This window comes from Astatotilapia calliptera, chromosome 15 (assembly GCF_900246225.1).
Source record: "Astatotilapia calliptera chromosome 15, fAstCal1.2, whole genome shotgun sequence".
Taxonomy (NCBI): Eukaryota; Metazoa; Chordata; class Actinopteri; order Cichliformes; family Cichlidae; genus Astatotilapia; species Astatotilapia calliptera.
The window spans coordinates 7,982,324-8,003,595 of NC_039316.1; the positions used below are offsets into that span (position 1 = coordinate 7,982,324).

At 43.0% G+C, this 21,272-nt stretch overlaps 10 non-coding genes across 10 annotated transcripts; 1 reads left to right on the forward strand and 9 right to left on the reverse strand.

The window, feature by feature from the left end:
- Positions 1-579: 579 nt before the first annotated feature.
- On the reverse strand, positions 580-662 carry trnal-cag (transfer RNA leucine (anticodon CAG)). Its single transcript has one exon. It is a non-coding gene; the product is annotated as a tRNA-Leu (tRNA).
- A 141-nt stretch (positions 663-803) lies between these two features.
- On the forward strand, positions 804-875 carry trnaq-cug (transfer RNA glutamine (anticodon CUG)). Its single transcript has one exon. It is a non-coding gene; the product is annotated as a tRNA-Gln (tRNA).
- A 2,552-nt stretch (positions 876-3,427) lies between these two features.
- On the reverse strand, positions 3,428-3,510 carry trnal-cag (transfer RNA leucine (anticodon CAG)). The gene has a single exon. It is a non-coding gene; the product is annotated as a tRNA-Leu (tRNA).
- A 425-nt stretch (positions 3,511-3,935) lies between these two features.
- Positions 3,936-4,007, reverse strand: trnaq-cug (transfer RNA glutamine (anticodon CUG)). The gene has a single exon. It is a non-coding gene; the product is annotated as a tRNA-Gln (tRNA).
- Positions 4,008-6,211: 2,204 nt separating this feature from the next.
- trnal-cag (transfer RNA leucine (anticodon CAG)) lies at positions 6,212-6,294 on the reverse strand. The gene has a single exon. It is a non-coding gene; the product is annotated as a tRNA-Leu (tRNA).
- A 425-nt stretch (positions 6,295-6,719) lies between these two features.
- trnaq-cug (transfer RNA glutamine (anticodon CUG)) lies at positions 6,720-6,791 on the reverse strand. The gene has a single exon. It is a non-coding gene; the product is annotated as a tRNA-Gln (tRNA).
- Positions 6,792-8,991: 2,200 nt separating this feature from the next.
- On the reverse strand, positions 8,992-9,074 carry trnal-cag (transfer RNA leucine (anticodon CAG)). Its single transcript has one exon. It is a non-coding gene; the product is annotated as a tRNA-Leu (tRNA).
- A 425-nt stretch (positions 9,075-9,499) lies between these two features.
- trnaq-cug (transfer RNA glutamine (anticodon CUG)) lies at positions 9,500-9,571 on the reverse strand. The gene has a single exon. It is a non-coding gene; the product is annotated as a tRNA-Gln (tRNA).
- Positions 9,572-17,184: 7,613 nt separating this feature from the next.
- On the reverse strand, positions 17,185-17,267 carry trnal-cag (transfer RNA leucine (anticodon CAG)). Its single transcript has one exon. It is a non-coding gene; the product is annotated as a tRNA-Leu (tRNA).
- A 425-nt stretch (positions 17,268-17,692) lies between these two features.
- On the reverse strand, positions 17,693-17,764 carry trnaq-cug (transfer RNA glutamine (anticodon CUG)). The gene has a single exon. It is a non-coding gene; the product is annotated as a tRNA-Gln (tRNA).
- Positions 17,765-21,272: the final 3,508 nt, after the last annotated feature.

Below are 21,272 nucleotides of genomic sequence, written 5' to 3' on the forward strand. Positions count from 1 at the left end.
AAGTCCCTTACAATAAAGAGAGAGCTGTTAAGAACAGCTGAGGTTATTGTGTAACACCAGTACAGATAAACGCTCATCATATCATAATGAATAACACTGACTTCCCTTTAATGGAACAATGGATTCAAACTAAGATGTGGAAACAGAGTCACATGATCCTGATGAACAGCAGACTGTAGTTGCAACTGTTGTCCAGGTGGAGGTGGTGTAGGACATGCAGAGCAGCAGGTTTGTGAGTATTTCTGATGGTGATAAGAAGAATAAGACTTGGAGAAAGTCAGATTTCATCACAATAGTCTCAGTGTGAACGTCTCCAAAGAGAGGTGAGAGTGGAACAATGGTAATCCTCTCCCTCTGGTGAATTTTTTTCAAATTATTCAGGACTTCACAGTGTTGATGATTACAAAAGTGTAGAGAGATTACAAGCACACAACTAAGGTATATTTGGAATTAACACATGTTCATGATTTCAGTAGTAAAGTGATTTCTTTTTGTGTGTGTGGGGGTGGGGGGGGGGGTGGGGGGGGGGAGACTACAAACAGCAACCTGAAGGTCTGACAGATCATGGAAAAATTTCGCTGTCAGAAGTGGGATTCGAACCCACGCCTCCAGGGGAGACTGCGACCTGAACGCAGCGCCTTAGACCGCTCGGCCATCCTGACATACTAAGTAATTATTTTAAAATACAATATACAATTTCATTCAGTAATAGATGGCATTACAACCTGGCAAAAAGTATGATTGAATACTTTTTGGAAGGTTGTCATGACCTGACAGTATGATTGCTGCAACAGGGGTTCCATGGTGTAATGGTGTAATGGTTAGCACTCTGGACTCTGAATCCAGCCATCCGAGTTCAAATCTCGGTGGGACCTGATATTTGGGAGGTGTCTTCTCCGGCACTTTGAATTTCTGTATGAATTGTGTTTTCAGTGAACGCCGTATAAAATCAAGCAGCTAACTATGACGTCTGCCTTTACAAAACACTTGTCAATCACTAAAGAGCTGTCTGAAATTCAGTTGCACACCACACAAAGTTACAGAGTAAAAGTCACAAACACGCTGCTGACTCTCTAACCGCACAGCTCCAAACCTCTTCCGACCTCAAAGTCAGCACAGAAAGTGGGCGCCACGAGCTTCGTAGTATGTGTTTACATGGCTGAACAGCTGCTATATTCGAACAAAAGCCTCCAGAGGAGACTGCGACCTGAACGCTTGGCGACCAAAAACCTGCACAAGTTATCATTACCTGACATGCAGTATGGTTTCACCTCTCAAAAAGCAGTCCCAAACTATATATATATATATATATATATATATATATATATATATAGTTTTATATACTGTTGATTATAAGATGAAAAATCTATTTAAAAAAATAGAGAAATTATCCCAGTAAAATGCAACACAGTCCCTTCCCTGGCAATCTTTCACCATACACTCAAAGAAATGATGTAAAGAAAACATTTACTTTACCCTGAAATCCTGACTCATGCCTGTACTGAAGTTGTGCACAGTTCACTTCTAAAACAAAAAAAACCCTTTTTACATGACAGTCAAAGCTGTGATCATAAGATGCAAATATTAAACCCAAAGGTTACCTGAATGAATTTCCTAGTTTGAGTTTGTCTCCACCTGCTGGGCATCAGAAGTGTTTAGGATGGAGGATGTATTTGCAGCTGTCCGGCAGGTGGAGGTGGTGTAGGACAAGCAGAGCAGCAGGTTTGTGAGTGTGTTTAACGTCAATTAAAAAGACAAAGAAGGACTGATGAGGTTGCTGTGTGAGGTAGAGACAGGTATAATGGTGTGTATAAAGATTGGGTCTCGCTGTATTGCTCAGTCTGCGCTACAGCATCTATTCACAGGCACCATCCCACTACTGAGCAACACGGGGGCTTTGACCTGCTCCGTCTCCGACCTGGGCCGGTGTACCCCTCCTTAGGCGACCTGGTGGTCCCGGGCTCCCCGAGGATCACCATATCAATGCCGAACTTAGTGTGGATACCCGATCGACACAGCCTGCTGCAGCTCAGAGCTCCTGACCTTAAACGATCCTCCAACCTCAGCCTTCCGGTAGCTTGGATTACAGGCACGCGCCACCGCACCCGGCGAGAAGCAGCTACGTTAACAAGGATTTTAACTATGTCTGAGGTGACATCATCACATAAACTTCCTGCCCATCATTAGCCAAGTTGTAATGCAATAAGTTATTAGATAGAGAGATAGAGAGATTGATTGATTGATTGATTTAGTTTGTCTTCACCTGCTGGGCGGCAGGAGTGTTTAGGGTGGAGGATGTAGTTGCAGGTGGAGGTGGTGCAGGACAAGCAGAGCAGCAGGTTTGTGAGTGTTTTTGACGTCAATTAAAAATATAAATAAGGGCTGACGAGGCTGCTGTGTGAGGTAGAGACAGGTATAATGGTGTGTATAAAGATTGGGTCTCGCTGTATTGCTCAGGCTGCGCTACAGCATCTATTCACAGGCGCCATCCCACTACTGAGCAGCACGGGGGCTTTGACCTGCTCCGTCTCCGACCTGGGCCGGTGCACCCCTCTTTAGACGACCTGGTGGTCCTGGGCTCCCCCAGGATCACCATATCGATGCCGAACTTAGCGCGGACACCCGATCGACACAGCCTGCTGCAGCTCAGAGCTCCTGTGCTCAAACGATCCTCCAACCTCGGCCTCCCAGTAACTTGGATGACAGGCACGCGCCACCGCACCCGGCGAGAAGCAGCTACGTTCACAGGAAGTTTTACTTTCATTCATGTGAGCTCATCAGGTTAGTGGCCATCATCAGCCAAGATGAAATGCTGTAAAAGTAAAAAACCTAATCATTTCAAAATGAGGAAGTCAGCACAGTAATAACAGGTTGTTGTTTTTTGTTGGGGTTTTTTTTTTTGACCAAGCAAAAACATGACAGCCTTTTTAATAAGCCGAAGGACAGCGTATGTGTACGTGTGTGTTTGTATATTATTGTTTTGTGTGTATACTGTCAGAAATACAATAAAAATGTTGAAGGATTTTTACTCAGTGTTTACCAATTTTCGCAAGTATCTGATTGAATTGATGACAGCCTGTCATATTTTCATGCCATGACATGGGATGGGACCAGTCCTTATTTTAGGCTAATTGGAGTCAATAAGAAAGATTGTTTCAACTTGCTGAAAGTTTTGACTTCACAAAATCAGGTTTTTAGCACATCAGTGTCAATGTGAGCACATTCAAAGATGCACCAGTAATCAGCTTCCTGTAGTGAATTTTATTAGAATTATGTAGAATGTTTTTACAGTGTACATCATTATAAAATCCACTACAGTTCAGGGATGAACGGTGCACAACTGTGATAAGCAAGTTGTGAGAAACCTCGTGGTTCAACCAAATTTCAAGTGTATGTTGTGACAATATGAAGAAGAGCAAAGCTTGAATGTCAGAAGTGGGATTCGAACCCACGCCTCCAGAGGAGACTGCGACCTGAACGTAGCGCCTTAGACCGCTCGGCCATCCTGACGTACTACATGGGACTTTCGTGGAGGTTACAACTTTAGATAGTTGGGACGACACAAACGTTATACTCCACATAACACATATAGCAGCTGTTCAGCCATGGAAACACATACTCGTGGCGCCCACTTTCTGTGCTGACTTTGAAGTCAGCTGTGCAGTTAGTGAGTCAGGGGAGTGTTTGTGACTTTTACGCACAAGCGCACCTCAGCACTCAGACACGCCACTCTGTAACTTTGTGTGGTGTACAACTGAATTTCAGACAGCTCTTTAATACCACATAGTGATTGACAAGTGTTTGTAAAGGGAGAGGTCAAGGTTTGCTGCTTGATTTTATACACCTCTCACTGAAAACACAATTATAGCACAGTTTTGGTGTCCCAGAGAAGACGCTCAAATGTTTCACATCCCAATCAGCGGATAAAAAAACTCAGGTCCCACCGAGATTTGAACTCGGATCGCTGGATTCAGAGTCCAGAGTGCTAACCATTACACCATGGAACCCCTGTGAGAGTGTGTGAACTGCCTGATCATGGCAACCTGCCAAAAAGTATTCAGCCAATATGTAATATATATGTATATATATATATATAGTTTTATATACTGTTGATTATAAGATGAAAAATCTATTTAAAAAAATAGAGAAATTATCCCAGTAAAATGCAACACAGTCCCTTCCCTGGCAATCTTTCACCATACACTCAAAGAAATGATGTAAAGAAAACATTTACTTTACCCTGAAATCCTGACTCATGCCTGTACTGAAGTTGTGCACAGTTCACTTCTAAAACAAAAAAACCCTTTTTACATGACAGTCAAAGCTGTGATCATAAGATGCAAATATTAAACCCAAAGGTTACCTGAATGAATTTCCTAGTTTGAGTTTGTCTCCACCTGTTGGGCATCAGAAGTGTTTAGGATGGAGGATGTATTTGCAGCTGTCCTGCAGGTGGAGGTGGTGTAGGACAAGCAGAGCAGCAGGTTTGTGAGTGTGTTTAACATCAATTAAAAAGACAAAGAAGGACTGATGAGGTTGCTGTGTGAGGTAGAGACAGGTATAAGGGTGTATATAAAGATTGGGTCTCGCTGCATTGCTCAGGCTGCGCTACAGCATCTATTCACAGGCACCATCCCACTACTGAGCGACACGGGGGCTTTGACCTGCTCCGTCTCCGACCTGGGCCGGTGCACCCCTCCTTAGGCGACCTGGTGGTCCCGGGCTCCCCGAGGATCACCATATCAATGCCGAACTTAGTGTGGATACCCGATCGACACAGCCTGCTGCAGCTCAGAGCTCCTGACCTTAAACGATCCTCCAACCTCAGCCTTCCGGTAGCTTGGATTACAGGCACGCGCCACCGCACCCGGCGAGAAGCAGCTACGTTAACAAGGATTTTAACTATGTCTGAGGTGACATCATCACATAAACTTCCTGCCCATCATTAGCCAAGTTGTAATGCAATAAGTTATTAGATAGAGAGATAGAGAGATTGATTGATTGATTGATTGATTTAGTTTGTCTTCACCTGCTGGGCGGCAGGAGTGTTTAGGGTGGAGGATTTAGTTGCAGGTGGAGGTGGTGCAGGACAAGCAGAGCAGCAGGTTTGTGAGTGTTTTTGACGTCAATTAAAAATATAAATAAGGGCTGACGAGGCTGCTGTGTGAGGTAGAGACAGGTATAATGGTGTGTATAAAGATTGGGTCTCGCTGTATTGCTCAGGCTGCGCTACAGCATCTATTCACAGGCGCCATCCCACTACTGAGCAGCACGGGGGCTTTGACCTGCTCCGTCTCCGACCTGGGCCGGTGCACCCCTCTTTAGACGACCTGGTGGTCCCGGGCTCCCCCAGGATCACCATATCGATGCCGAACTTAGCGCGGACACCCGATCGACACAGCCTGCTGCAGCTCAGAGCTCCTGTGCTCAAACGATCCTCCAACCTCAGCCTCCCAGTAACTTGGATGACAGGCACGCGCCACCGCACCCGGCGAGAAGCAGCTACGTTCACAGGAAGTTTTACTTTCATTCATGTGAGCTCATCAGGTTAGTGGCCATCATCAGCCAAGATGAAATGCTGTAAAAGTAAAAAACCTAATCATTTCAAAATGAGGAAGTCAGCACAGTAATAACAGGTTGTTGTTTTTTGTTGGGGTTTTTTTTTTTTGACCAAGCAAAAACATGACATAGCCTTTTTAATAAGCCGAAGGACAGCGTATGTGTACGTGTGTGTTTGTATATTATTGTTTTGTGTGTACACTGTCAGAAATACAATAAAAATGTTGAAGGATTTTTACTCAGTGTTTACAATTTTCGCAAGTATCTGATTGAATTGATGACAGCCTGTCATATTTTCATGCCATGACATGGGATGGGACCAGTCCTTATTTTAGGCTAATTGGAGTCAATAAGAAAGATTGTTTCAACTTGCTGAAAGTTTTGACTTCACAAAATCAGGTTTTTAGCACATCAGTGTCAATGTGAGCACATTCAAAGATGCACACATTTAGTTGTGCACCAGTAATCAGCTTCCTGTAGTGAATTTTATTAGAATTATGTAGAATGTTTTTACAGTGTACATCATTATAAAATCCACTACAGTTCAGGGATGAACGGTGCACAACTGTGATAAGCAAGTTGTGAGAAACCTCGTGGTTCAACCAAATTTCAAGTGTATGTTGTGACAATATGAAGAAGAGCAGAGCTTGAATGTCAGAAGTGGGATTCGAACCCACGCCTCCAGAGGAGACTGCGACCTGAACGTAGCGCCTTAGACCGCTCGGCCATCCTGACGTACTACATGGGACTTTTGTGGAGGTTACAACTTTAGATAGTTGGGACGACACAAACGTTATACTCCACATAACACATATAGCAGCTGTTCAGCCATGGAAACACATACTCGTGGCGCCCACTTTCTGTGCTGACTTTGAAGTCAGCTGTGCAGTTAGTGAGTCAGGGGAGTGTTTGTGACTTTTACGCACAAGCGCACCTCAGCACTCAGACACCCCACTCTGCAACTTTGTGTGGTGTACAACTGAATTTCAGACAGCTCTTTAATACCACATAGTGATTGACAAGTGTTTGTAAAGGGAGAGGTCAAGGTTTGCTGCTTGATTTTATACACCTCTCACTGAAAACACAATTATAGCACAGTTTTGGTGTCCCAGAGAAGACGCTCAAATGTTTCACATCCCAATCAGCGGATAAAAAAACTCAGGTCCCACCGAGATTTGAACTCGGATCACTGGATTCAGAGTCCAGAGTGCTAACCATTACACCATGGAACCCCTGTGAGAGTGTGTGAACTGCCTGATCATGGCAACCTGCCAAAAAGTATTCAGCCAATATGTAATATATATGTATATATATATATATAGTTTTATATACTGTTGATTATAAGATGAAAAATCTATTTAAAAAAATAGAGAAATTATCCCAGTAAAATGCAACACAGTCCCTTCCCTGGCAATCTTTCACCATACACTCAAAGAAATGATGTAAAGAAAACATTTACTTTACCCTGAAATCCTGACTCATGCCTGTACTGAAGTTGTGCACAGTTCACTTCTAAAACAAAAAAAACCCTTTTTACATGACAGTCAAAGCTGTGATCATAAGATGCAAATATTAAACCCAAAGGTTACCTGAATGAATTTCCTAGTTTGAGTTTGTCTCCACCTGCTGGGCATCAGAAGTGTTTAGGATGGAGGATGTATTTGCAGCTGTCCTGCAGGTGGAGGTGGTGTAGGACAAGCAGAGCAGCAGGTTTGTGAGTGTGTTTAACGTCAATTAAAAAGACAAAGAAGGACTGATGAGGTTGCTGTGTGAGGTAGAGACAGGTATAAGGGTGTATATAAAGATTGGGTCTCGCTGTATTGCTCAGTCTGCGCTACAGCATCTATTCACAGGCACCATCCCACTACTGAGCGACACGGGGGCTTTGACCTGCTCCGTCTCCGACCTGGGCCGGTGTACCCCTCCTTAGGCGACCTGGTGGTCCCGGGCTCCCCGAGGATCACCATATCAATGCCGAACTTAGTGTGGATACCCGATCGACACAGCCTGCTGCAGCTCAGAGCTCCTGACCTTAAACGATCCTCCAACCTCAGCCTTCCGGTAGCTTGGATTACAGGCACGCGCCACCGCACCCGGCGAGAAGCAGCTACGTTAACAAGGATTTTAACTATGTCTGAGGTGACATCATCACATAAACTTCCTGCCCATCATTAGCCAAGTTGTAATGCAATAAGTTATTAGATAGAGAGATAGAGAGATTGATTGATTGATTGATTTAGTTTGTCTTCACCTGCTGGGCGGCAGGAGTGTTTAGGGTGGAGGATTTAGTTGCAGGTGGAGGTTTTGCAGGACAAGCAGAGCAGCAGGTTTGTGAGTGTTTTTGACGTCAATTAAAAATATAAATAAGGGCTGACGAGGCTGCTGTGTGAGGTAGAGACAGGTATAATGGTGTGTATAAAGATTGGGTCTCGCTGTATTGCTCAGGCTGCGCTACAGCATCTATTCACAGGCGCCATCCCACTACTGAGCAGCACGGGGGCTTTGACCTGCTCCGTCTCCGACCTGGGCCGGTGCACCCCTCTTTAGACGACCTGGTGGTCCCGGGCTCCCCCAGGATCACCATATCGATGCCGAACTTAGCGCGGACACCCGATCGACACAGCCTGCTGCAGCTCAGAGCTCCTGTGCTCAAACGATCCTCCAACCTCAGCCTCCCAGTAACTTGGATGACAGGCACGCGCCACCGCACCCGGCGAGAAGCAGCTACGTTCACAGGAAGTTTTACTTTCATTCATGTGAGCTCATCAGGTTAGTGGCCATCATCAGCCAAGATGAAATGCTGTAAAAGTAAAAAACCTAATCATTTCAAAATGAGGAAGTCAGCACAGTAATAACAGGTTGTTGTTTTTTGTTGGGGTTTTTTTTTTTGACCAAGCAAAAACATGACATAGCCTTTTTAATAAGCCGAAGGACAGCGTATGTGTACGTGTGTGTTTGTATATTATTGTTTTGTGTGTACACTGTCAGAAATACAATAAAAATGTTGAAGGATTTTTACTCAGTGTTTACAATTTTCGCAAGTATCTGATTGAATTGATGACAGCCTGTCATATTTTCATGCCATGACATGGGATGGGACCAGTCCTTATTTTAGGCTAATTGGAGTCAATAAGAAAGATTGTTTCAACTTGCTGAAAGTTTTGACTTCACAAAATCAGGTTTTTAGCACATCAGTGTCAATGTGAGCACATTCAAAGATGCACACATTTAGTTGTGCACCAGTAATCAGCTTCCTGTAGTGAATTTTATTAGAATTATGTAGAATGTTTTTACAGTGTACATCATTATAAAATCCACTACAGTTCAGGGATGAACGGTGCACAACTGTGATAAGCAAGTTGTGAGAAACCTCGTGGTTCAACCAAATTTCAAGTGTATGTTGTGACAATATGAAGAAGAGCAGAGCTTGAATGTCAGAAGTGGGATTCGAACCCACGCCTCCAGAGGAGACTGCGACCTGAACGTAGCGCCTTAGACCGCTCGGCCATCCTGACGTACTACATGGGACTTTTGTGGAGGTTACAACTTTAGATAGTTGGGACGACACAAACGTTATACTCCACATAACACATATAGCAGCTGTTCAGCCATGGAAACACATACTCGTGGCGCCCACTTTCTGTGCTGACTTTGAAGTCAGCTGTGCAGTTAGTGAGTCAGGGGAGTGTTTGTGACTTTTACGCACAAGCGCACCTCAGCACTCAGACACCCCACTCTGCAACTTTGTGTGGTGTACAACTGAATTTCAGACAGCTCTTTAATACCACATAGTGATTGACAAGTGTTTGTAAAGGGAGAGGTCAAGGTTTGCTGCTTGATTTTATACACCTCTCACTGGAAACACAATTATAGCACAGTTTTGGTGTCCCAGAGAAGACGCTCAAATGTTTCACATCCCAATCAGCGGATAAAAAAACTCAGGTCCCACCGAGATTTGAACTCGGATCGCTGGATTCAGAGTCCAGAGTGCTAACCATTACACCATGGAACTCCTGTGAGAGTGTGTGAACTGCCTGATCATGGCAACCTGCTAAAAAGTATTCAGCCAATATGTAATATATATGTATATATATATATAGTTTTATATACTGTTGATTATAAGATGAAAAATCTATTTAAAAAAATAGAGAAATTATCCCAGTAAAATGCAACACAGTCCCTTCCCTGGCAATCTTTCACCATACACTCAAAGAAATGATGTAAAGAAAACATTTACTTTACCCTGAAATCCTGACTCATGCCTGTACTGAAGTTGTGCACAGTTCACTTCTAAAACAACAAAAACCCTTTTTACATGACAGTCAAAGCTGTGATCATAAGATGCAAATATTACAGTTTTTTCTGATTGCTTACAGTTTTTTCTGATTGCTTAAGCACATTTTTTGTAACTATTGGCTAATTTTGCAAAACTCTTCACACAAATAAGAAAACCTGTCACCCAATAATCAAAACATTGTAGTTCTCTTGCAAAAGCAAACACAGCTAGATTAACTCTTCACACCTTCGTAAAAATGGTGTTTCCGTATCAAACAGTACACACAAGCCATCATCTACTAAGCACACAATGCGCCAACTGCACACTGATGGTATGAATACAAAACACATCTGGCTTTTGCTTTCTCTGTGCACAAGGTAGGCTATGTCAGTTTGAGCTCATACTTCTGTCATAGATCCATAAGCATAGAGGGATCCAAACTTCAAGTACTGGTGTTTATTCAAACACATCAAAACAAACACAAGTGTTTATTTCCAAGTATAGGATTATTTGCAATCGCTATAATGACTATATGGGTTACTTGGTCTGCAGTGAACATGCTTCCTCTGCCCCCAGCATCTGGTCATCTAGCAATTCTGTAAAGTAACAATTTCAGTATTTTTACATCAATGGTATTGGTGTGTTTCTCATTGGCATATGGCAGTGCTACAAATCTTTGTGCGAAGTGACTGTACTAACCGATTCTCATTTCAAGACGTCCTCATGGTACTTGCTACAGTGTAGCGGCTCGAGTTAGGCTGGACCCGTTGGCCAGCTACCCTCAAGGTCATTCCACGGTTGATTACATGGTCCACTATTGTAGCTCTGATGTCATCAGCAATTCTGTTTCTTACTCTTCCTACCCTTCCTCTCCTCCCTCCTCATCTTCCTCTCCCCCCTCCTCGTCTTCCTCTTGCTCCTTGTCGTCCTCTTCATCCTACATCCTACTTCTTCACCTCCACGTCCTCTTCCTCGGCCTCCTCTACTTCTCACTCTTTCTGCTCCCTCCATTGTACTCCGCACACACAGCTTACCTGTATTATAGTGCTTAGGCTGATTGCAAAGTGAACTAATTATCTAAAAAAGTTTTCACATGTGAAAGTGTGCCAGACAGTTGGCAAATTAGTGTTAATGATAGCCATACATGTGTATACTTTTGCTAGGAGTGTGTTGGAAATTTGGTAATTGAGTGTTGTGCAGTGAATTGTGCCTACAGTTTTGCAAAGTGTGTGTTACAAAATTGCAAACTGAGTGCAAAGCAGTTTTTGTGCTTTTAGTTTTGCAAACTCAGTGAGTGGTTTTGCTATAAGTCTGAATAGTTTTAGAGATTGTGCTACAGGAATCACAGTTAGGGTTTAAGCATTCAGAAAAAACTGTAAGTGGTTTTGTCATCTAGCAAGAACTGCAGTCAAGCATTTGCAATAACTAATAAAAAAGAAGCACTTGGGACAATTGTGTTGGTGACAGCTTTTGTTATAATATCAATAATATTTCTATGAATATGGGATACTGTTACATGTTTGCATAGACTTTTGTGGAATATGGAGACACTCCTGGCACTATATGTGCAAAGTGAGACTCATTTTTTAGGGTTGGTGGAGATGAGTGTGAAGATCCAAACAATCCCTGTCAGTGATGGAGAAGCTTTGATGAAAATATTTGGTAAAAAGTTCACCAGCATGAAGGAAATGAAGTTTCAAACTTTCGTTAGGAGGAGCCCAGCACACCTGCTTAAAGAATAGTAAGTGCTTGCAGCGACTGCTGTATAGAGGCCATCCTGCTACACATGAAACACATCAGAGTCATAATTGTTATTTTAGTCACGTGTTTGTTTATTATCCTTATTGTTTTATCTGGGACTGTTTGCAGACATCTCAGAGAGAGGAGACACCAGCATCTGAACAGAGACTCAAACCAGCAACCTGCAGCTCCCTGCTTGGCTGCTCCAGTTTTCTCCTCACTCATGTTGCCCACCAGTGATTTCTAGCTGCCCACCCACACAGCAGGCTAGAATATGCGCTGAGCCTCAGCACCCAATACTTGGACATGTTTTCTTTATTAAACAATGAGCCAGACCCCAAAAAGTAAACAGCTGTTATTGCTAGGCAACGGGAGCAGCATTTGGAGATGCAGCACCTGACATTCCTGACCATGTGGGCGGAGCATGCATGAAATGGAATGTTTAGTAGAACTGTGCAACACAAGCACTTAGTTCCAGCATGTTTCATTGTATCCAGACACAGCTAGAGACACATCTACAGCAGCATCTCTGTGCAGGACAAACGACAGTTGACGAAGAAACATCGAAAACTTCACTTCACTCTCTACAAACGTTGGTTCCTTTGTTTAAAAGGCCAAAATGAATCAAGGAGATCGAGAAGAGGATCGGCGAGTGCTTCACCTCACAATACAGTACAGCTGATTCATTTTAAATTTCAAATGATACAGGCTGAAAATGTCAAATTAAAGAAGAGGCCAGAAAAATCAAGAGGAGAAGCTAAAAATTCAAGTTTGAAACTGAGTAGTATTGCAGGAATTACAGGATGTGGGTCTCAAACTTAAAGGAGAGAAGGATGAGGAAAACAACAGGCAAGAAAACCGAGAATGAAAACATGAAGAAAGAACTGTTGCAAGCTCAAAAAAGCATTGGAGGAAGAGAAAAGCACAGCACAAGAAAGCCAAAAATAAATATCAAACTGCAAAGAAGGAGGCAGGAAATGTGATGCAGGAATTACAGGAGGTGCAGGAAGCTTTTGAAGAGGAAAAAAGCAAAATGCAGTTGGCAACACAAGACGCTGCAAATGTAATGGCTGAAGCTGAAACACTAAGGAAGGAATTACTGCATGTGAAGCAACAACTTGAAGAGGAGAAAAAATGTAAACACGAGACAGAAAATGAGATTGAAAATATGAAGAAAGAATTGTTGGAAGCTCAAAAAGTGTTGGAGGAAGAGAAAATTAAAATACAGGAAGCAAAGAAAGAAATGGAAGATACAAAGAGTTACACTCAAAACATGAAGGAGGAACTGATGAAAGTGCAAGAGGAACTTGCAGAAGGGAAAATTGAGTTGAAGGTATTCAAGAAAGAAACGACGGTGACCAAGAAAGGCTGCAAAGACGCACTTAAAGAAATACAAAAGCACAAAAAGGAAGCTAAAGAGCTCCTCAAACACAAAGGGAAACTGGCCAAACAGCAGCTGAAAGAAACATTTAAAGATGCCGAGGATCAGCTCAACAAAACCTTAAAAGAGCTGAAGGCAAAAGAAAAGCAAGCCGAGGACAGGAGGGGATTCTGGAGCAGACTGCTGAGAAAGAACTGACCCAGCAGCATCTTCCTCCTTCCCCCTCTCTCAACCTTTCTTTCACAAAAATCCCCCAAAACTTTACTTGGGACGTTTGTTTGTTTTTTAAAAACTCTATTCTGAATGCATGTACTGACATACAAAAATAAAATTGCCATAACTTGACCTCATGTTGCCTGCTTCTTTTCTTGTGTGTCTGTGGATGTAAAACAGTAACACACTTTCTGCTCTGTGTGTTTTTAATTGTAAATAAATGCAATATGTTTTCATTTTAAAATGCAGTGCAAAATACTTCTGCTCTAAATCTTTTTTTTTTTAGCAAAAAGCTTTTTTTTTGCCTGTTGTGGAAGTTTTCCATTTAAATAAAGCCTGCAGACGAGCGGTGAGCGGTAGCTAACATTCTTTAATCAAAACACACAAAGAACAGACAAGCAAGCTTGATGAAGTCCCTGCATGACCGCGGGACAGACGGTCAGCAGAGTCTCCCTGAGCCTAGCATGGCTCTCAGTTAAATACCTTCTCCAGGAACAAAAGGCAGCACACAGCTGTTTCACACCTTAAGGTTCACACTCCCTTGCTTCCTACCAGAGTCCTCAAAGACACAAAAGACTCTTCCTGTGGAGTTGTCTGCTTCCCCCAACTTCCTTACTAGACCCCCAGCATTTGTCTTACTGTATGAGTGTGAGACATGTTAAAATCCAGTGGCACCAAGGTATCATACAATAAAATAATGTGATTAATGCATAAGTAAAAGAAATTCCTATACATGCCCCTTCCTGATTTCTTATGTTTTAACATGTTTGTTACACTTACATGTTTCCAATTTCAAATGTTAACACAGATGTTCAGAGTAAATACAGATTGTAGTTTTTCAAATGATGATTTAATTTTGTTTGGGGAAACAGCTCCAACTTTACCTCATGTAGAAAAAGTCATTTCCTTCTAAACCTAATACAGTTTTTTCTGATTGCTTAAGCACATTTTTTGTAACTATTGGCTAATTTTGCAAAACTCTTCACACAAATAAGAAAACCTGTCACCCAATAATCAAAACATTGTAGTTCTCTTGCAAAAGCAAACACAGCTAGATTAACTCTTCACACCTTCGTAAAAATGGTGTTTCCGTATCAAACAGTACACACAAGCCATCATCTACTAAGCACACAATGCGCCAACTGCACACTGATGGTATGAATACAAAACACATCTGGCTTTTGCTTTCTCTGTGCACAAGGTAGGCTATGTCAGTTTGAGCTCATACTTCTGTCATAGATCCATAAGCATAGAGGGATCCAAACTTCAAGTACTGGTGTTTATTCAAACACATCAAAACAAACACAAGTGTTTATTTCCAAGTATAGGATTATTTGCAATCGCTATAATGACTATATGGGTTACTTGGTCTGCAGTGAACATGCTTCCTCTGCCCCCAGCATCTGGTCATCTAGCAATTCTGTAAAGTAACAATTTCAGTATTTTTACATCAATGGTATTGGTGTGTTTCTCATTGGCATATGGCAGTGCTACAAATCTTTGTGCGAAGTGACTGTACTAACCGATTCTCATTTCAAGACGTCCTCATGGTACTTGCTACAGTGTAGCGGCTCGAGTTAGGCTGGACCCGTTGGCCAGCTACCCTCAGGGTCATTCCACGGTTGATTACATGGTCCACTATTGTAGCTCTGATGTCATCAGCAATTCTGTTTCTTACTCTTCCTACCCTTCCTCTCCCCCCTCCTCATCTTCCTCTCCCCCCTCCTCGTCTTCCTCTTGCTCCTTGTCGTCCTCTTCATCCTACATCCTACTTCTTCACCTCCACGTCCTCTTCCTCGGCCTCCTCTACTTCTCACTCTTTCTGCTCCCTCCATTGTACTCCGCACACACAGCTTACCTGTATTATAGTGCTTAGGCTGATTGCAAAGTGAACTAAGTATCTAAAAAATATCACTGTGAAAGTGTGCCAGACAGATGCAAATTAGTGTTAATGATAATAATGTGTATACTTTGCTAGAGTGTGTTGGAAATTTGTAATTCAGTCCTGTGCGGCAATCTCACCATTGAACTCAAAAGAAATGAGTGCAAAGCATTTTTGTACCTGAAGTTTTTGACTCATGACTGGTTTGCTCAAGTCCTTAATAAAAAAAAAACCCTTTTTACAGACAGTCAAGCTGTGATCATAAGATGCAAATATTAAACCCAAAGGTTACCTGAATGAATTTCCTAGTTTGAGTTTGTCTCCACCTGCTGGGCATCAGAAGTGTTTAGGATGGAGGATGTATTTGCAGCTGTCCTGCAGGTGGAGGTGGTGTAGGACAAGCAGAGCAGCAGGTTTGTGAGTGTGTTTAACGTCAATTAAAAAGACAAAGAAGGACTGATGAGGTTGCTGTGTGAGGTAGAGACAGGTATAAGGGTGTATATAAAGATTGGGTCTCGCTGCATTGCTCAGTCTGCGCTACAGCATCTATTCACTGGCACCATCCCACTACTGAGCGACACGGGGGCTTTGACCTGCTCCGTCTCCGACCTGGGCCGGTGCACCCCTCCTTAGGCGACCTGGTGGTCCCGGGCTCCCCGAGGATCACCATATCAATGCCGAACTTAGTGTGGATACCCGATCGACACAGCCGGCTGCAGCTCAGAGCTCCTGACCTTAAACGATCCTCCAACCTCAGCCTTCCGGTAGCTTGGATTACAGGCACACGCCACCGCACCCGGCGAGAAGCAGCTACGTTAACAAGGATTTTAACTATGTCTGAGGTGACATCATCACATAAACTTCCTGCCCATCATTAGCCAAGTTGTAATGCAATAAGTTATTAGATAGAGAGATAGAGAGATTGATTGATTGATTGATTGATTGATTGATTTAGTTTGTCTTCACCTGCTGGGCGGCAGGAGTGTTTAGGGTGGAGGATTTAGTTGCAGGTGGAGGTGGTGCAGGACAAGCAGAGCAGCAGGTTTGTGAGTGTTTTTGACGTCAATTAAAAATATAAATAAGGGCTGACGAGGCTGCTGTGTGAGGTAGAGACAGGTATAATGGTGTGTATAAAGATTGGGTCTCGCTGTATTGCTCAGGCTGCGCTACAGCATCTATTCACAGGCGCGATCCCACTACTGAGCAGCACGGGGGCTTTGACCTGCTCCGTCTCCGACCTGGGCCGGTGCACCCCTCTTTAGACGACCTGGTGGTCCCGGGCTCCCCCAGGATCACCATATCGATGCCGAACTTAGCGCGGACACCCGATCGACACAGCCTGCTGCAGCTCAGAGCTCCTGTGCTCAAACGATCCTCCAACCTCAGCCTCCCAGTAACTTGGATGACAGGCACGCGCCACCGCACCCGGCGAGAAGCAGCTACGTTCACAGGAAGTTTTACTTTCATTCATGTGAGCTCATCAGGTTAGTGGCCATCATCAGCCAAGATGAAATGCTGTAAAAGTAAAAAACCTAATCATTTCAAAATGAGGAAGTCAGCACAGTAATAACAGGTTGTTGTTTTTTGTTGGGTTTTTCTTTTTTTTGACCAAGCAAAAACATGACATAGCCTTTTTAATAAGCCGAAGGACAGCGTATGTGTACGTGTGTGTTTGTATATTATTGTTTTGTGTGTACACTGTCAGAAATACAATAAAAATGTTGAAGGATTTTTACTCAGTGTTTACAATTTTCGCAAGTATCTGATTGAATTGATGACAGCCTGTCATATTTTCATGCCATGACATGGGGTGGGACCAGTCCTTATTTTAGGCTAATTGGAGTCAATAAGAAAGATTGTTTCAACTTGCTGAAAGTTTTGACTTCACAAAATCAGGTTTTTAGCACATCAGTGTCAATGTGAGCACATTCAAAGATGCACCAGTAATCAGCTTCCTGTAGTGAATTTTATTAGAATTATGTAGAATGTTTTTACAGTGTACATCATTATAAAATCCACTACAGTTCAGGGATGAACGGTGCACAACTGTGATAAGCAAGTTGTGAGAAACCTCGTGGTTCAACCAAATTTCAAGTGTATGTTGTGACAATACGAAGAAGAGCAGAGCTTGAATGTCAGAAGTGGGATTCGAACCCACGCCTCCAGAGGAGACTGCGACCTGAACGCAGCGCCTTAGACCGCTCGGCCATCCTGACGTACTACATGGGACTTTTGTGGAGGTTACAACTTTAGATAGTTGGGACGACACAAACGTTATACTCCACATAACACATATAGCAGCTGTTCAGCCATGGAAACACATACTCGTGGCGCCCACTTTCTGTGCTGACTTTGAAGTCAGCTGTGCAGTTAGTGAGTCAGGGGAGTGTTTGTGACTTTTACGCACAAGCGCACCTCAGCACTCAGACACCCCACTCTGTAACTTTGTGTGGTGTACAACTGAATTTCAGACAGCTCTTTAATACCACATAGTGATTGACAAGTGTTTGTAAAGGGAGAGGTCAAGGTTTGCTGCTTGATTTTATACACCTCTCACTGAAAACACAATTATAGCACAGTTTTGGTGTCCCAGAGAAGACGCTCAAATGTTTCACATCCCAATCAGCGGATAAAAAAACTCAGGTCCCACCGAGATTTGAACTCGGATCGCTGGATTCAGAGTCCAGAGTGCTAACCATTACACCATGGAACCCCTGTGAGAGTGTGTGAACTGCCTGATCATGGCAACCTGCCAAAAAGTATTCAGCCAATATGTAATATATATGTATGTATATATATAGTTTTATATACTGTTGATTATAAGATGAAAAATCTATTTAAAAAAATAGAGAAATTATCCCAGTAAAATGCAACACAGTCCCTTCCCTGGCAATCTTTCACCATACACTCAAAGAAATGATGTAAAGAAAACATTTACTTTACCCTGAAATCCTGACTCATGCCTGTACTGAAGTTGTGCACAGTTCACTTCTAAAACAAAAAAAACCCTTTTTACATGACAGTCAAAGCTGTGATCATAAGATGCAAATATTAAACCCAAAGGTTACCTGAATGAATTTCCTAGTTTGAGTTTGTCTCCACCTGCTGGGCATCAGAAGTGTTTAGGATGGAGGATGTATTTGCAGCTGTCCTGCAGGTGGAGGTGGTGTAGGACAAGCAGAGCAGCAGGTTTGTGAGTGTGTTTAACGTCAATTAAAAAGACAAAGAAGGACTGATGAGGTTGCTGTGTGAGGTAGAGACAGGTATAAGGGTGTATATAAAGATTGGGTCTCGCTGTATTGCTCAGGCTGCGCTACAGCATCTATTCACAGGCACCATCCCACTACTGAGCGACACGGGGGCTTTGACCTGCTCCGTCTCCGACCTGGGCCGGTGCACCCCTCCTTAGGCGACCTGGTGGTCCCGGGCTCCCCGAGGATCACCATATCAATGCCGAACTTAGTGTGGATACCCGATCGACACAGCCTGCTGCAGCTCAGAGCTCCTGACCTTAAACGATCCTCCAACCTCAGCCTTCCGGTAGCTTGGATTACAGGCACGCGCCACCGCACCCGGCGAGAAGCAGCTACGTTAACAAGGATTTTAACTATGTCTGAGGTGACATCAGCACTCAGACACCCCACTCTGTAACTTTGTGTGGTGTACAACTGAATTTCAGACAGCTCTTTAATACCACATAGTGATTGACAAGTGTTTGTAATACTGTTAGATAATAATCACAAATTGTTACATTTGTGGAGCTGTGCCCATCATCAGCCAAGCTGTAACACAGTATTTGATGAGATAAATAAATAGATAGATAGGTAGATAGATAGATAGATAGATAGATAGATAGATAGATCTAGATAGAACATCTTTCCAGATAAAAATACCTTTGTTTTTTTTATACATCTTCCAGTCTGTGAAGTGAAACGTTGTGTGGAAAGTGGATGAATGTGAAAGCTTGGGATGAGGGTCAGAGGGGAGTAGCTAGGGTTTTGGCACCCCACTAGTTCTAACAGAGAGCGTGCATTGTTCTCTGACCTAAATTTCATGACATGGAACTGCAGAATAAAAAAAGGTCAGAGTGAATTGGACGCAGCAGCAATGTATTCACTCTCCACCGCCCCACACAAATTGGTCAGACTATGACATCATCCAACTGTCAAAAAGTATTTTAAGACTAATTAGGAAAGTGCATTTTAGGAAAGATGTTAACCAATGAGCATATCTGATCTCATTTTCCTCATTTTTGCAGCTTTGGAGCAACTTTTCCAAAATATGCATTCACTGATTAGTTAATGATAAATGTTATGATAAAGGAAAAGGCCAAGGAACACCAGAACCTCTTGTACTCACAAATGTGAAGCTGTATTTCAGAGCAATCACTGTATACACAGCATACTAGGACAAGGATGTAATAAATGAGGCAACAAGCTTTCAGAGGCACAGTCAAGGTCACATTAAGGCCACACATTAGAAAGACTACAAGGAAATCTTTCTAAGTTTAAACAATTTCAAGCCCCGTATTTCCTCACCTGTTCGGCAGTACCCAGTTTTCCATTCACTTGACTTTCACCTGTCAATACACCTGCTCTCATTCCACTACAAACCAGCCACTCGGAATGTATTTCTGTCTACCACACATAAGTGTTTTCTTGTAAGACGTTTGGCAAGTCACAGTAAGAAAAACAAATGTGTCACTTTGACGGTCAAACCCCATTTAGTTGCTTTGGTTTTAGGGCCCTGTAAACCCCACTTTCATCTCAGCTGTTCTGCTTGGGTTCAAAACACTCTTAAGTATAATGTATAATAAACAGAAAAGAGACATTAAAATGCTCTTTTTGTCCAGCAGGCTCATCAGCATCTAAAACACATCTAGCGGCATCATCACATTCACGGGGGTGTCTTGTCAAGCCCCACTTGTCATTTCTCTGTGCCTGTTAGCTCATCTCGGTGCGTGGAGGAGGCGGTAGAGGGAAAATATAAATCCCACACTCCTTTTTATCACACTGACTCCATTCTTCACGGGCCTTGATGAGACAGGGGAGCAAACCTGGGTGGAGTCTGAAGATTTATGACTGCCAGAAGTGTGCTGGCCATTAGATCCCTGTGTCCTGCTAATGAACAATCACACTGAGAGGTACAGTATCTTTGGAGCTCATCGATCAAGAGTCATCTTCAGGGACGTGCAAGCTGTAGTCTGACAAGGTGGCACCAAAGGACAACAAGATTCATCTTTGTTTTCTACTCAGACTTGTACTCATGCTAGATCATGTGGTGTAGTGTCTCTGACGGAACACCACATGTTGTAAGTTTGTAGTTTTAGGTTTCATGTGTTTTTCTAAATCAGAGCTGAATTGCAACAGATTAACACAATAAAGTTGCAGTTAATAAATCAGTTTAGGATGTGCCAGACTGATAGTAGCAGCAAAACTGGCCCTGCATAACTCTAACCACAAACCCCCCAACATGCAATCACACCATCGTTACTCCTTTTGCCCCCTTGGGTATTGATGTGCAGTCGGCAGCCTCAGCTGCTGGTGATGCAGAACCTTCCCTGTGTTGTCATCAGTGTTGTGGCGTCTCATGGGAGAGCAGAGATGAGTGCTGTAATTAGCGGGGAATGAGGCCAGCAGCAACAAGAGCGTCTGTGTGGGGCCCCCTCTGGCCTCTGGGGACTCTGAGACGCGTGGCTAACCTGTGGTGCACTACCTGTGGCACTGAGGGCTGATGTGTTAGACACACAGTAAAGTGCCTTTATTTGAATTTTTCTTCCAAGGAGCCGGATTTTCTCGTATTTTTTTAAAAAGTTGTTTTGAGTAGTAGTTCTACAGGACTTGTGAAGGTCTTTGTTTGGCCATTGGCTGCTTTTTTACTTATTTTCAATGCATGTCAGATATATGTTTTTTTTTATTTGTTAGCTCTCATCTATGAATCATTAAGGTACAAAAAAAGGTCCATAACTCAAGAGAAGAACCAGTGTTCTGCACACACAAAATCCACCTAACCTGACACAAGACTTGAGAACCACATCTGGACCTTCAGTTGATCATCTACTGTTCACTGAAGTCTCATCAGCAATGGCCTCAGTGGAAGGGTGGCTGTCAAGAAGCCATTCTTAAGGAAAGGAAATAAGGGTGAAAGGATGAGGTATGCTAAATTATACAAGAACTGAACTGAAAATGAGTGGCGTCAGGTCTGTTAAATAACTGTTTGAT